This window comes from Diadema setosum, chromosome 11 (assembly GCF_964275005.1).
Source record: "Diadema setosum chromosome 11, eeDiaSeto1, whole genome shotgun sequence".
Classification (NCBI taxonomy): domain Eukaryota; kingdom Metazoa; phylum Echinodermata; class Echinoidea; order Diadematoida; family Diadematidae; genus Diadema; species Diadema setosum.
This window is the reverse complement of record NC_092695.1, coordinates 11,212,158-11,225,892: the sequence shown is the minus strand read 5'-3', so window position 1 is coordinate 11,225,892 and position 13,735 is coordinate 11,212,158.

The window sequence follows — 13,735 nt, the reverse complement described above, 5'->3', positions numbered from 1 at the left end:
GACAGAATGCCAGTTGTCGAGATCGCCTCGTCTCTGTTGATTTTAATCAATCCTGGGTGCAAATGCGCGCCAAGTATGCCCAAAAACAAACCTTCGACCGAAGAGTAGTGCTTTAAAAAGCTGCACAAATACCTAGCGGTCCTCCGAAGACACCGAGATCTGTTGATGGCAGCTCTCGTCGCTCCTTTGACACACAACGGAAATTACTGTGATGACTGCGTGATATTCTAGGGTATTGGATATTCAAAATTTTCAAAAATAGAACGAGACTTTGGTCCTACGTTAAAAATACAAATAGTTAAAAGGAATATGTTCACTTGTTTTGTTCATAATTCATGGCTCTAACACTGCAGTTCATGCATGCTTTGAGTTTTCAAAATAGATGGATCTGGAATAAAACACGCATCTGATATTCAACGATAGAATACACTACAGGTAGTCTATAGTAGACAGTAACAGTTTGGACGGTAGAAACAAATCTATACGTCTTTTTGTGTTTATCTATGTTTCAAACATTAGCCATTTTGTGATACATAAAGTTATTATTGTTCCACTTTGACTTGTCGGAGCATAGATTTCATGCAATTTTGACCGCAAATCAAATTATACAAGTGTTTCCTGATTAAGCCTTCATTATGAATAGCACTGAGTCTAATTTCTAAATGCAGCTCCGCACAGCATTGTGGGAAGGAAATTAATTGTCTCTTTGAAGATGCCGTATCTATCTATCTATCTATATATATATATATATATATATATATATGTATATATATATATATATATATATATGTATATATACATACATACATACATACCTTGTGTGTATGTCTGCTTCAGAAACGGATTTTAATCTAACATCACATCGTATCCTGGTCGCTGATGAAGACTGCGATGACTAACCTGTTTGGTGCTTTGCTTCTAAAACTTTCGCTCCGCGCCAGGTTGAAGGGTTTTCATGCCATTTAGGGTTTTTTTTATCACATGAAGATTAGTATGTATATATGTATATATATATATATATATATATATATATATATATATATATATATATATATATGTACATATCCGTGCTCAAGGTTTGTACAGCAGCATGCTCGTACACCAACTTATGCCTCTTTTTTTCCTTTTAAATATGAATACAATCCGAAAAAATTGAATGAAACCGACGACAGCGTTTCAGAAAAATTTTGCCTGGGGGCAACAGTTATCTCCCAGGGAACTCCGATTGCAATCTTATAACATGACGGAAAGAGAAGCAAAGAGGCTAGAGAGAAAATTTTTCCACTCTCCCATAGCAGAGTCTCTTTTTTTTTTTGGGGGGGGGGTGATAAGAATCAAAATATTCAAGACAAAAAGCGGAGGTTTTTCACTCAAGTGGAGTGCGGCATGTAGTCGACTGGCCGACTGAGTTAAGCTAACTCTTAGGGGTCAGGGGCTGAAAAAAAAAGTGTCGTTAAACCACAGCCTGGGTATTTTGCGGATTGTCTTTTCTTATGCAAGATTTGGTATCTCTGTCTATAAGGAAGAGCTCAGATGCAAATGTTATTTTCCCTTCACGCTACTACAAAATTTGAGCCTCTGGGTGCACAAAATACATCAGGCATTTGCATGTCTTTTGAAAGATGCGGCGTTTATCTGAATATATGAATTCTTTTGGTCCAGATTTTCAGTGTTGCGGATCGCCCTGAGTCAAAACAATCAGAAAGAAATGTTCGAAGATCAGGGGATGACAATGTAATATACAGGTTCATTTATTTATGATACAATCCTCAATTTCACCAATAAGGTCAGACTTTATTTGAGATTTTAGTTCGACGGCTGAATGCCACGTCTCTTTGCAATGCAGAGATAGGTCGTTAAATCTCTCCAATTTTCGTCTCGGAAGAATAATTCCTCATCCATAGCGAAAGGACATTTTCGATGTTCCTATTCTTTAGGAACCGCCTTGAAGACATACAGACATGTCTAATCTTTATAGTTACTGTTCTGTGACTGAACAATATCACCTCGAACTTTCTGATATCGAATCGGTGTCTAGATTGTCCTTTGGCAGTCTTCCAAATCACAAAAGTATCCACCTTGAAGTGTGTTGATTCAGCTTAGTTTTGTAACGATTTAACCTCGCTTTAGGGATGATTATATAATATGTTCCCTTTAGTTATGTAAACAAGTCACAACAAAATTCTTGAATGCAGTTAGCAATGTTTCATTTACGTATAATTCACATTATACGATTAAAATGCGATATTGGTTCAGTCGAGCTGACTTTCGACTATTAGGGCCTATCTATCACCAGATGATAGGTAGACGAAATACACGGTCGCTGAGCTCTTATCTTACTTGCACACTAATCTTTTCGTGCCATGACCACGAAAAAGACAAGTATTGCACGCAGGAGGTAAACTAAGAAAATTTAACCACAAAATCATGAGACGAGACAAAATGAATCAACTGTAAATGCTCACTACCACTTGCAAAGATTAAAAGATACTGAGGAGACTGGAGCGTACATCATTAAAAAATTATTAAGTACACGATTTCACATTTGCGTTGCACGTCTATGTGCGTAATAAGTGTGTATACTTTGTGCTTGTATTTGACGAGAGAAATCTATGCGAATTGTTGGACATCAAAGAAAACAAAAGTAAGCAACAACAGATTTCACCTCATCCTGTTATTATGTAATAATAAATTGTGCGCATCGATCAGCAAAATAGGTAACAAACGACTATTTTTGCTTCACTGCGCGGAGAAGTGATATGGAGCACTACAGGAGAAAACTATAGCCACTCTCGTTTTTTGTTTGATTTAGGGATGAAACTAAAATGATCAGTATGCAGCTATTCAATGTCAACAAGGAAGAAAAAGCGGACGTTACCCAGAATCGGTGTTAGTGAGGTCAGATATACTTCCTGCTTTTTTTAATCTGATACAGAATGACAACCCCACACGTGTCACGGTAATACAATGCACTGGCCCCGGGGTAATGGCTGCAGAATTCGATTCTGAAGCACATTTGCATACAGCCAACTACCCTACTGTAGACGCCATCTTATGATATCACCTTCGTTTACTGCCTTCAGGACACGTGATCAGTCAGCGGCGAAAGTGTCACCTTTCCGAAGCAACGTCACGTCTTAAGGGGAGAATAAAACGACAAACACAACAGGACTAAACCTGTCCGATGTGAATGTCACGTTTTGAATGATCAGTTTTTCGCCGAAATCTAACCCCTTCGACTTCTTGTTATTTACATATCGATTGAAATGACGAAGGAAATCGCAGAAACATCGACGGCAATGATGGAGTATAACAGCGAAGTGTGAGCCGTGTTGTTTCGCGCCAATTGATTAGTATGCCACAAGGTCTTTGGCAAACTCTGCAAAACACGGTCATGTCGCGAAAGTCTTTCTTTGGCTTTGCTACCGCATGTAGGCCTACTTAGCTGAGACCTCTATCCAAAGTTTTTTCATGCTTTGGCTATTTTTCTTTTCTCGAAATCGACGATTTACCCATCCTGATGGAAATGAATTCATCGCTTACAAGAATCAAGTGTGAATTTTTGCATGTCTCACAGAGGCAATGTGATACATTGTTGAAGAGCAATAGCACTATCATTATGCTGCCACTTCGTGGAATTCATGAATTACCGAAACATTTTGGTGTTCATGGCCACGCTCTACTACGACATAAATCAGAATATCGCTGCCATCCCTGTTTCTCGGAACTATTCCCATGGAATCTATATAGGCCTACATACATCTCATTCTGTTCTGTCATCGAAATCTCCTGCCCTTGTCTTGATTTCAGTGTTGTGTAGCTTTTTCCACACAAAGAATGCACGTCTTGGAGGCCTAGCTATCCACTGTCACCGTTCTTTTCAATGCCGCAAAACAACGGCTTTTCTTTTAAAGGGTTTCCATTTCGTCATTCTATTTCCTTGGTCCATTTGTAATGGCAGCACCTTCATCTGTCTTTTCTATCCATTTTCGTATCTGCTAAAGGAGTGAACGGGTTTCGTGCACGCGATCTCACCTCGCTGCATGCACAAGAATGCGACGAAGTGGGAAGGGGAAAAAATCGCAGGGCTGTGGAGGAGGCTGAACTCTCTCGTTCCTCGACCCAAATCTCCAGTCTCACGGCATGTAAATGATGTATGCGAAGCGACTCATTTTAATAGCACACATGACATCACTCCTAAGCGAAGTACCTTCAACTTTCAAATGTTCATTTATTTCGTCGCCAGTGTCTCAAGTGCGCTGCACGTTCATTAGATTGGTCGACCATTTCCCCCTCTCTCTTCATTAATGAAATCCTTCGCTCAGTCATGGGGCTGTCAAATTGAGAAACACATTGCAAATGCGGTCACTTAGTCCCTATCCAACATAACAACTCAGGTGAATCTCTTGTATCTATGCTTTTAGGTTAATGCGCATTACCACTCCATCACCGGCACTATTTTTTTTTTTCATCAGACACACACTAAACACAAGCACAAACACACAACCACACGCACACGCACCTACACGCACCTACACGCATACACACACTGTATACATACACACACAACGCATACACACTTTTTTGTGTTTTTCATTAATCTTTATTTGATTTCTATGACTTCACACAACAAAACATTCATCCTGAATATATGTAACAACATTCAATCAACAATGATTAATCAAACGAAAAACAATCAATCAATACATAACCCGAAAATCATAGCAAACATCTTAAAGTTATAAGTATACAAACTTACTCGTGCGCACACACAAAAGAAGAGGAAGGAAAGAAAAAAACTTCTTCTGACCTACCCCTCCCCACCCGTAGTTCTAGGGTACCAGCTCCCATCCTAACCCTACACTTCAATAAATCAACTTTAATCATACAATTCCATAATATATTCACCGCACATAACCCTGTATATCGCACATAAAACTTACTTGTGTGTACGCACACACACAAACACACACACACACGCTCGCATTCGCAAATCTTTGAACAAGCCTACTCTTATTTATATCAAACTGTGATTACCGACCCAGATGCATTCATCAACTGTCGAGAATGATCGGAACTTCATGATCTTCAAACAAATCAGTCAGACTCTCATAGTTAAGTATAACATGACACTCAGTGTTCAAGCTGACTTCACTGAAGAACTTGTAACTCCTACGTCCAGAAGCTGAGAACATCACTTAATCAGACAAACTTAAAGTTATAGAAACTATGAGGCCACCTTTTTTTAATGGTTGCGGCCATAGTTACAAAATGTAAGCCAGTGTTATCGTCACCACACAACAGCCCTGATTGCCAGTATGCGCACAGTTAAATTTATTTTCGGTGCGTGTGTGTGTGCATGTGTGTTTGTGTGTGTGTGTGGGGGGGGGGGGGTGTCTTGACATTTTAATGACAATGAATTGTTATAGTGTTCATGAATACCACAACATAGTCACGTGACAGAGGGGATCATGACTTAGATTGCTATTAGACTCTGATATGTAGACAATAGCTTCAATTAATGTTCTCTCGTCTTCGTAGCCATCCGTTTCACTGTATCATTTTACCAGGTAAAAATAATAATCCTTGAAGATTTCCCGCACTTTGCAGTACGAGGATATACCACGTACTTTTTTTTTTCCAATGACGTATATACTTCTCTTAAAGAAGCAAGAAACGCCCTTTTGGTCTCCTCTCTCTCTCTCTCTCTCTCTATCTATCTATCTTTCTATCTCTTTGAATGATTATCGTGGTATTGTTATTGGTTGCTTTTTTGTGTCTTAGGGACTATATAACTTTACATTGTGGTATTTGATTATTTCTATGATGATACAAAAAAGGCCGCAGTTTCTACCACTTTTGTTTTGACAAATATACGGTGTTCATCGAGAAAGTGTAATGTCGTACACTCTTTGCCGCGTTGTATTGATCTGTATCTTGAAGAAGGAATGGAAGAATATTTGTTTAAAAATGAGCTGGGTTGAGCAATGCTAGGCAATATTGATCGCACAAAGTGTGTTAGCAATTAACCTCAAATACTTGAAACTGCTAACATGCCTTAATTCAAGTCAGAAAACCTAATGAAACGTGCCTCTTGTCAAATTACACTGAAAAGCGGCGTCAAGAGAATTGTACTTTTTGTTTTAGCCCCCATGCCCCCCATGTCCCCCCCCCCCTCCATCCCCCTTCTGCGTTGGCGTTGGTTCTCTAACGACTAAAGGTGACATTTGAGATGTGCGGGTGTAATCTTCTACCTTCGATTTCAACCCCCTCTACACTCCCGAGAGAAGCGCGGTCGTTAAGGGGTGGGGTGGGGGTTGAACAGGATCTCTTTTTTGGCAGTTGTGCTCGTGAATAACTTTCCAGGGGAGAGCGACACAGCTGCGAGATGCGGCTTCTGTCAAACTCAGCTGGAACGATATACTCATACCAATGACAGGGATAGCCGTAGCCACACACTGCTCAAAAGTAAAGGAGCTCCTGGTTTATGTTTGTTTGTTTTAGGATTGGAGATGTGTGGGTGTGAATACGGTATCACAATATCTGATGGGCTGACAACCCTGGATGTCAATGTCTAGCATTGCTTTTAAGTCGCACAACTCTTTATCTTCGCTGTGGTTAAACAAAAAAGGAACAAAAAGTTTAAGGATTTCACGTTTTGCAAAGCTATAGCTTAAACCCACTCAATTCTACATTTCGTTTGCTTCCATTCAAGTCTAGATATCATTCTGTAAAGAGCTCGGATGATTGGTTCAATACGATAACATGAATCCTTATCTATTCATTTGCAATTTGTTTGCTGTGTATAGAAATTTATTAAATTTTGAAGTAAGACGTTGGAGAATGAAATAACTCTTATCATATTCCAATCAGAGTAAACCAAATAATTCAACAAAATGACAAATGCAGTGCGTCACAGTCTAATGCTCTGCTTGAATCACAATCATATTACAACCTAACATTTGCCATGGGGACATATGTATATCATTTCTAACAACTAGTTCGTGTTATTAAAAATATAAAGATATGCTTTTACCCCAACAGAAGCTAGATAACTTCCTTGATTTTTCGAAATCAACACAAAATTAAACAGAAGTTGAAGAAACAATACGAAGAGTTTATGGCGTAGGAAAAGAGAGATGAAAATGGATATCATAAACAATAGATTATCAAGAATAAATTCATGAACATGAAAAAGATTGGGAATCAAAGTTTCCGGGAGAGAGAAGAATTCTTAAGAATACCAGCTACAAAGCTTTAAATTCAATTCATGCTTTATTTTATTTTTCGAAAAGAACATAAACATTTCACTTTCTTTGGTAACAGAGAATAAGGTTGCATAGTCAAAACAAAGTAAATTGAGAAAAATAAAATCGAGGAACCTTGGAATAAGAAATACGTTGTAATGAAAATTGACTGAAGTGATAAAGACGACATAATACGTAAGACATCGAAAAATGGAGGGACCCACTAAAAAGACAATTTAAAGGGGGAGCAATGATGATTTGTGTCAACGTAAAAATAAGATCATTTTAATATGCAAATAAGGTTATTCAAATAATATTGGCCCCAAACGGGAAATAAAGACAGTAATCACTTCTCTGCTATATTCACTGGAGGAGGGCTACTTAGTGTGGACTTTCTCCACTTTTACACCAGGGTCAAGAGGGACATGACACACCTCAAGGGATATGGAGACCGGTCATTTTCCTCTATCGCTCCTCGCCTATGACACTCCCTCCCATCATTTCTCGGTGGGTTTGACAAAGCTTCACTCAGGACTCACGTTTTTCTCACCAGACATTCAATTACTAATTCTCTCTCCAAAGAGTCGACGCCTTACGATGCTTTACAAACAGATATATGGCGGCATACAAACGGTACGATTCATCATCATCATCATCATCATCATCATCACCATCGTCGTCGTCGTCGTCATCATCATCATCATCATCATCGCCATCGATGTTCCAATCACCTTCAAGGATAAACGTGCCAGGCAGGAATCGAATCCAGAAAATTATATTCAAGGGTTTAGAGAACTCTATCCCGTATTCCAACATTTTAATCATGATCGAAGTGACACGTATCTGTTTGCTGTGTTCTGTATTTCCTTTGATGAGTAGAGTCATAAAGCAGTATATCAATTTTCACTCCTCCATATTTTTCAGCTGTATTAACTACGCTGTCATTGCGAGAGATAAGAAATTTTGATAAGCAAGTTCCAAAAAAAAAAGAGTAAATACCTTTATTCTGTGCCAGCCCTCCACGTCAGTCTCAGCACCACTAGTGCGTAGAGTGCTGATCGCAGCTAATGGCGATATATGTTTGTATATTCGACCAGATTTTGATGGAAGCACTGACACGAAGATTGTGCATCTTTCGCATGATCTGCATCATTATAATATTTCAGAATGGCTTCATCGAGGGACCTGCCTTAACACATTACCGTGGAGGAGTGTGTCGCATAGTAAACATACAGGAAAGCCTGAAGGGCACTTGGTTGAACTAATGAAGACGTAAAAAATGAATTATGCTTTCAAACCACGTTCCCTCTTATATACATCGAGCTGTTTTTCTCTTAGTGTGTCAATACGAGGCCAAGGCCACGAACACTGAACGCTATTTCTATGCTCACTATAGCTCTCGCAATAAATCATCGATTATCAATTTTCGATAGACGAAATGTCCCTTCAAAATGAGCCCCTCAGAGCGGAATAAAGCTGGCCGGGCATGAAGACTGCAAATCTTATTTCCAATTTCACTTCGTGATTATTATCATTTTTTATCACCCACAGACTCTTGGAATTTAATTTCTTAAGGTACACTGTTGGTTATTTTCATACTTTGGTATTGAGCAACAACATATTATTATTTTTTTAGTGAAAAAAACTTGCAGAATAAATTAAATGATTGAGGTGAGGTGAAATGAAGTGAAACTAAATAGAATGAAATTGCATGAGAGAGAAAGGGAATCTTGGAATCTATGAAGGCCCTCTTAAACCAGTGGCCTCAAGCGATTTTTCTACCTGTTTCCCACGTAGCACTCTTGCAGCCCACAAGCAATGAATGATACAATGTGCCATTAATGTTGGAGCACAGACAGTGACGCGAGAGATTACCAAAATGTGAGAGAGAAAAATCAGCCATTTTGAATATCACTGAATCAAGTGAAGTGGCGTCATGTGGGGGTTGGCACGTGGCAGCTATGCTCACGTGTCTACGATTGTATGATAGAATACACCTGTTTTAGAGTAACAACGGTTTTCACTTAAAGGGGATGGATAATAACTGATCAGTGGGAATCAGTGGGAATGCTGGGGGATGACTTTTCCAATCCTTGTGGGATTCATTTAAGAGTACATTATATATCTATTGTTGTGTGAAAATTATTTGCTTCAGAATGGTCTCATGTTCAAGTAATGTGCAGTTTAAGGCCCCGTCACTGTACAGGCATGCTAACCTGGAAACATCAAACTGCACATTACTTGAATATGAGACCATATAACCACTCCTGTCTTATTTTATACTCAGAGAAGTCTCTTCCGTCGCTGCACTTTCGTACCACAGGGCTCTCACCATTTTCTATAGGACGCTGAAATTGTTGTACAAAGAACTGTGTCGTGGTTCAGTGGGTAAGGCCATGGGCAATCAATCACGAGATCTGTGATTCGAGTCTCTTGCTGCAACGGTTGTGCCCCTAGCTAGGATAGGTACTTTATCCGTATTGTGTCCTCCTAAGGTAACCTATGCTGCCGGTCCACTGGTTGGTTGCTTACAAGCATTCATTTCTTCTTTAGTCCCTGCATAACAAATGATAATACATATAAAACTGAAATGCAAAATGATACCTAGCTATTTTCGTGGTGATCTCCTTGAGATGTCGTCATTATCAAAAACACTGAGCATGAATAAAATTTTAATGTCGACTCCTCGTTCACCTATATGTATACTACATACGTACCTTTTCACCGTTGACTCGGCGCCACGCATTTGAGCGTGTTATTGTACTTCAAACTCTTCCAGAAATGAATTAAACGTGCATGAGCAGTCAACGAGTCGACTTACTCGCTTTCAGTCCACATGAACGGCGTTCTCGTTCGCGCAGTTGGAAATTCCTTCTCAACCGAGTGTCAAATGCTAAATACAAGGTGGTACACTGTACTTAGTGACATAGTGAGGAAGACACTATTTTCTTCCATGGGCGTCGGGCAAGATACGAAACCATGTTAACATTAAATGAAAGAAAGAAAGCTATTATTCAGAGGGGTGAAGGTTCCGATGCGAGTTTCTTCACTTTGTCTCCCTCTACAAATTAAATTTGTTAAATGTTAACATTCATTGTTAAAATTATGGGCACATGGCATCTGATATTGTAACTAAACACAACGATACAAATTCTGAAAAAAATTGCTTGAAGATAATACAAACATTAATTATCTAAAACATAAGGACGTCTTCACTTCTTATACTGCATTGGTGTCATATACTGCCATAGAACTTTAATACACATCGTTAATGCAATTACATCAAATTATGTTTCATACACGCATTTGATTCTTTATTGAAAGTACCAAATATCATGTTGATTCGTAAGGACTTGTTCTCTTAGTTCTTCAAAATTTACATTATAACGTGCTCCCCACGTATATTATACTGGGATTATTATATTCTTTATGTTGCCCTCTATCATCAAGCTTTATACACTTTATATTAACATTAACAGAAATCTAATAAAATGCGCCAGTACTAAAAGTAATGCAACATAGACACATGCATTACACACAGGAGACAATTTTATGACACCAAAATAAGTGTTGCTCTTTGAATTTGTAGTACATTATCTAATATCTCATTATGAAGCAAATTTTATCAACATGTCAAAAGTCATTTGCAATGTGGTTAACGAAGTTCTAGTATTTTTGTTGGGTACGCGCTGCATTTGTAATGGCGCGCATCCTCCTTGGAAAAGTCGCCCGCCCGGAAACTCTGCCGTCTTTCTTTGGTGATGCTGCCTCAGGCGCTGTAGAACTGATCATCCCCTCATCTCTCCCCCTCCCCTTGCTGGTTGGTCGGTCCTCGGTGAAGGCTGTCTTGATGTCCACCTAAAGATTCTATATCGGGTTAGCAACTGCACCCTGTTCACGCTATTTTCGTCATACTACTGGACTGTACATCTTGGCAGCCCTTCGTGCCGTTGCGTCGCCATTTTGGAAAATGAACGGGAGTTGCGCGTCACAAAAGATGTTATCAATTGACGGAAAAGAGTGAGAGTCCATGATCTCCCGATATTTGGCATTATCTATGTTCCCGTCCACGGAAACATCGCCAACTCCATAGATGCCGACACACCCCCACACCATGTGCAAATTGAAATCGGATCACACGAGCCTGCCGCATGTTACAGGCACCATGCATCTTCAAGAAACGTGGTCTTGCTACTTCTGCCAGGTATTGCATTAGTCGCTTGTCACAATTTATGGTTTTATCATCTGTCTTTCAATGGCGTTTACACAATCCGTACACCGTTTGACGGCACACGCGAAAGCGCTCGACACTCTGAGCCACCAAGATCACCTCCTCCCTCTTCAGGGCGACAATTATTTTGTCGGCGTCCCTCGTTGGTAATTCAGCTGTCTTAACCCGTTGAGGACGAGTCCCGAGTATACTCGGGCAAGTGTCTATGGGAAATGCGTGTTGTAGCAAAAACAAACCGTCCTCGACGGGACAGCTGTTAACCATGGCGTGTGCATGTGGGACCCAGTAGCCATGAATGAAAAAGTGAACAATGTGGACCTTCCTTCTATTGGACAATGCCGGTCGCTATCCAATGATTTGGAACAAAACACTACTACAGGGAACATGGGGAAAGAGAAGTCATTCACCGAAAATTTCACCAATTCACAAATACGTATGGCACTTGAGTACAAACATTCATCACAGATCAAAATTAAACTCCAGTGTAGAGTTTGTTCTCCTTCCTGATTTTCAGAATATGTCCTCAGGTGGCAACATTTCTTCGTTTTCCTTTTTTCTTCTCTCCTATAACGCATACATGTTCACTCCTTCTTTCGTCCGTTTTATAACTTAAGAAACTTACACAACCTTTCTCTTTCTCGCATTCTAGTTCGATTGATTGACCTCCATGCGTTAAGTGAAAGTCATTAATTCTCAAGATCGTAAAACCGTAAAATATGCATTTTAAATTGCAGTTGCCGTCCACTGCGTGCCATAAAAGTCCTCCTTGCGCATCACTCCCTGTCGTGTTATTCAGAAAATTACAGAGCAGAAAAAAAAAAAAGTTCTGGTTCTTTTGATCAATACTGTATTTTGATTTAATGCATAAATTTTGAATAATATCAAAGTTAGCACTCACGCGCCTCTTTCAATGTGTTTGAAATAACGGTTTCAGCGTGTTAAACACACAAGGTTGTCTTATAAAGATTTTAATGGATGGAAGGCCATTAGCTTAATTGTATCATGTTATTGTTACATTTTGTTATATAGTTATATTCGAAATAATCAATAGCTCGATATTAAGTGTAAAAAAGACATATAATAACCATTAATTTCTGCTTGAGAGCGTCCGCTCGTGCGTTATTGCTCTTTTACCAAACCGCCCAAATGGCTGCACCTCCAACATGCTGTGTGCTTTTGTGTAGCAGTTATTCACATTATCATCCAAACTGCCTTTTATGCTCTCAATACATGTTATGAATGAGTGCAAGAATAGTGATCATTGATGTACATCAAAATTTGTATCAGACATAAGTCATTGGGAAAAAAAAAACAAGCCACCCTTTGTGTCTTTGAAAGCAAGTTTAATTGCAGGTTCTGATTCATATTTCTTGCCGAGCAGAATAAACCAGTTCTCGTAAATCATCAACGAGCAACCACAATGTCGTTTTATTCCAAGAGACAATTGAACGGGTAGCCAGGGGTAACAGTGAAGAAAGAACAAGGGGAAAGAGAGAGAAGGAGAAAGAGAGAGGGAGAAAGAGAGAGAGTGTGAGACAGAGGGGGAGAGAGAGGGAGAGGAGAGAGAAGGGGAGTGGATGAAGAGAGAGAGAGAGAGAGGGGGGGGGGGGAGAGGGAGCTATCAGTCGGGCTTGCCACGAGACGTCATGTACTATGTTCGTAAAACCACCCGACACTAGAAGGTTATAGCTGTCTTTTCATCTGGTATGTGGCCGCTACTTCAGGAGTCACTGAAATTAATACACCGGAAAGCAACCCCGTGTCTCTTGTCGGGAGAGCTTTCTCCACCGCCTCGACGCACATAGCAGGTTATCATGTCTTAAAGGACTCATTGCATCTACCTAGGGAGAATAACATACACCGCAATCGTCCGTACAGTACACGACTCTAATTATACCCACACGGATATGGGGAAAAATTAATGTCACTTAGTCATTGTCGATTGATTGCTGTGTTCATCGAACACTTGTTGCAGGCATTCGCTGAACTAGTGCTCTAAATGGGGCGGAATGAAGTCAAAAGCTGCAAAAAAAAAAATTGATTCCAATCATCAAGCCGAGCATCAGCCGTGCCGGGTATAATGTGCAGTCAACAGAGTGACTCTGCTAGGATTCCCTGAAAAATCGACGATGAGAAAAGGAGATTCATTAATTAATTAATGTCAACTCTGTTTAGATGTCTACCACGAGCGCACAGGTACATACAAATTCTATGTGTTATGCGCTTTATTAGCGTTGTTAACTATCGATATTGTTAC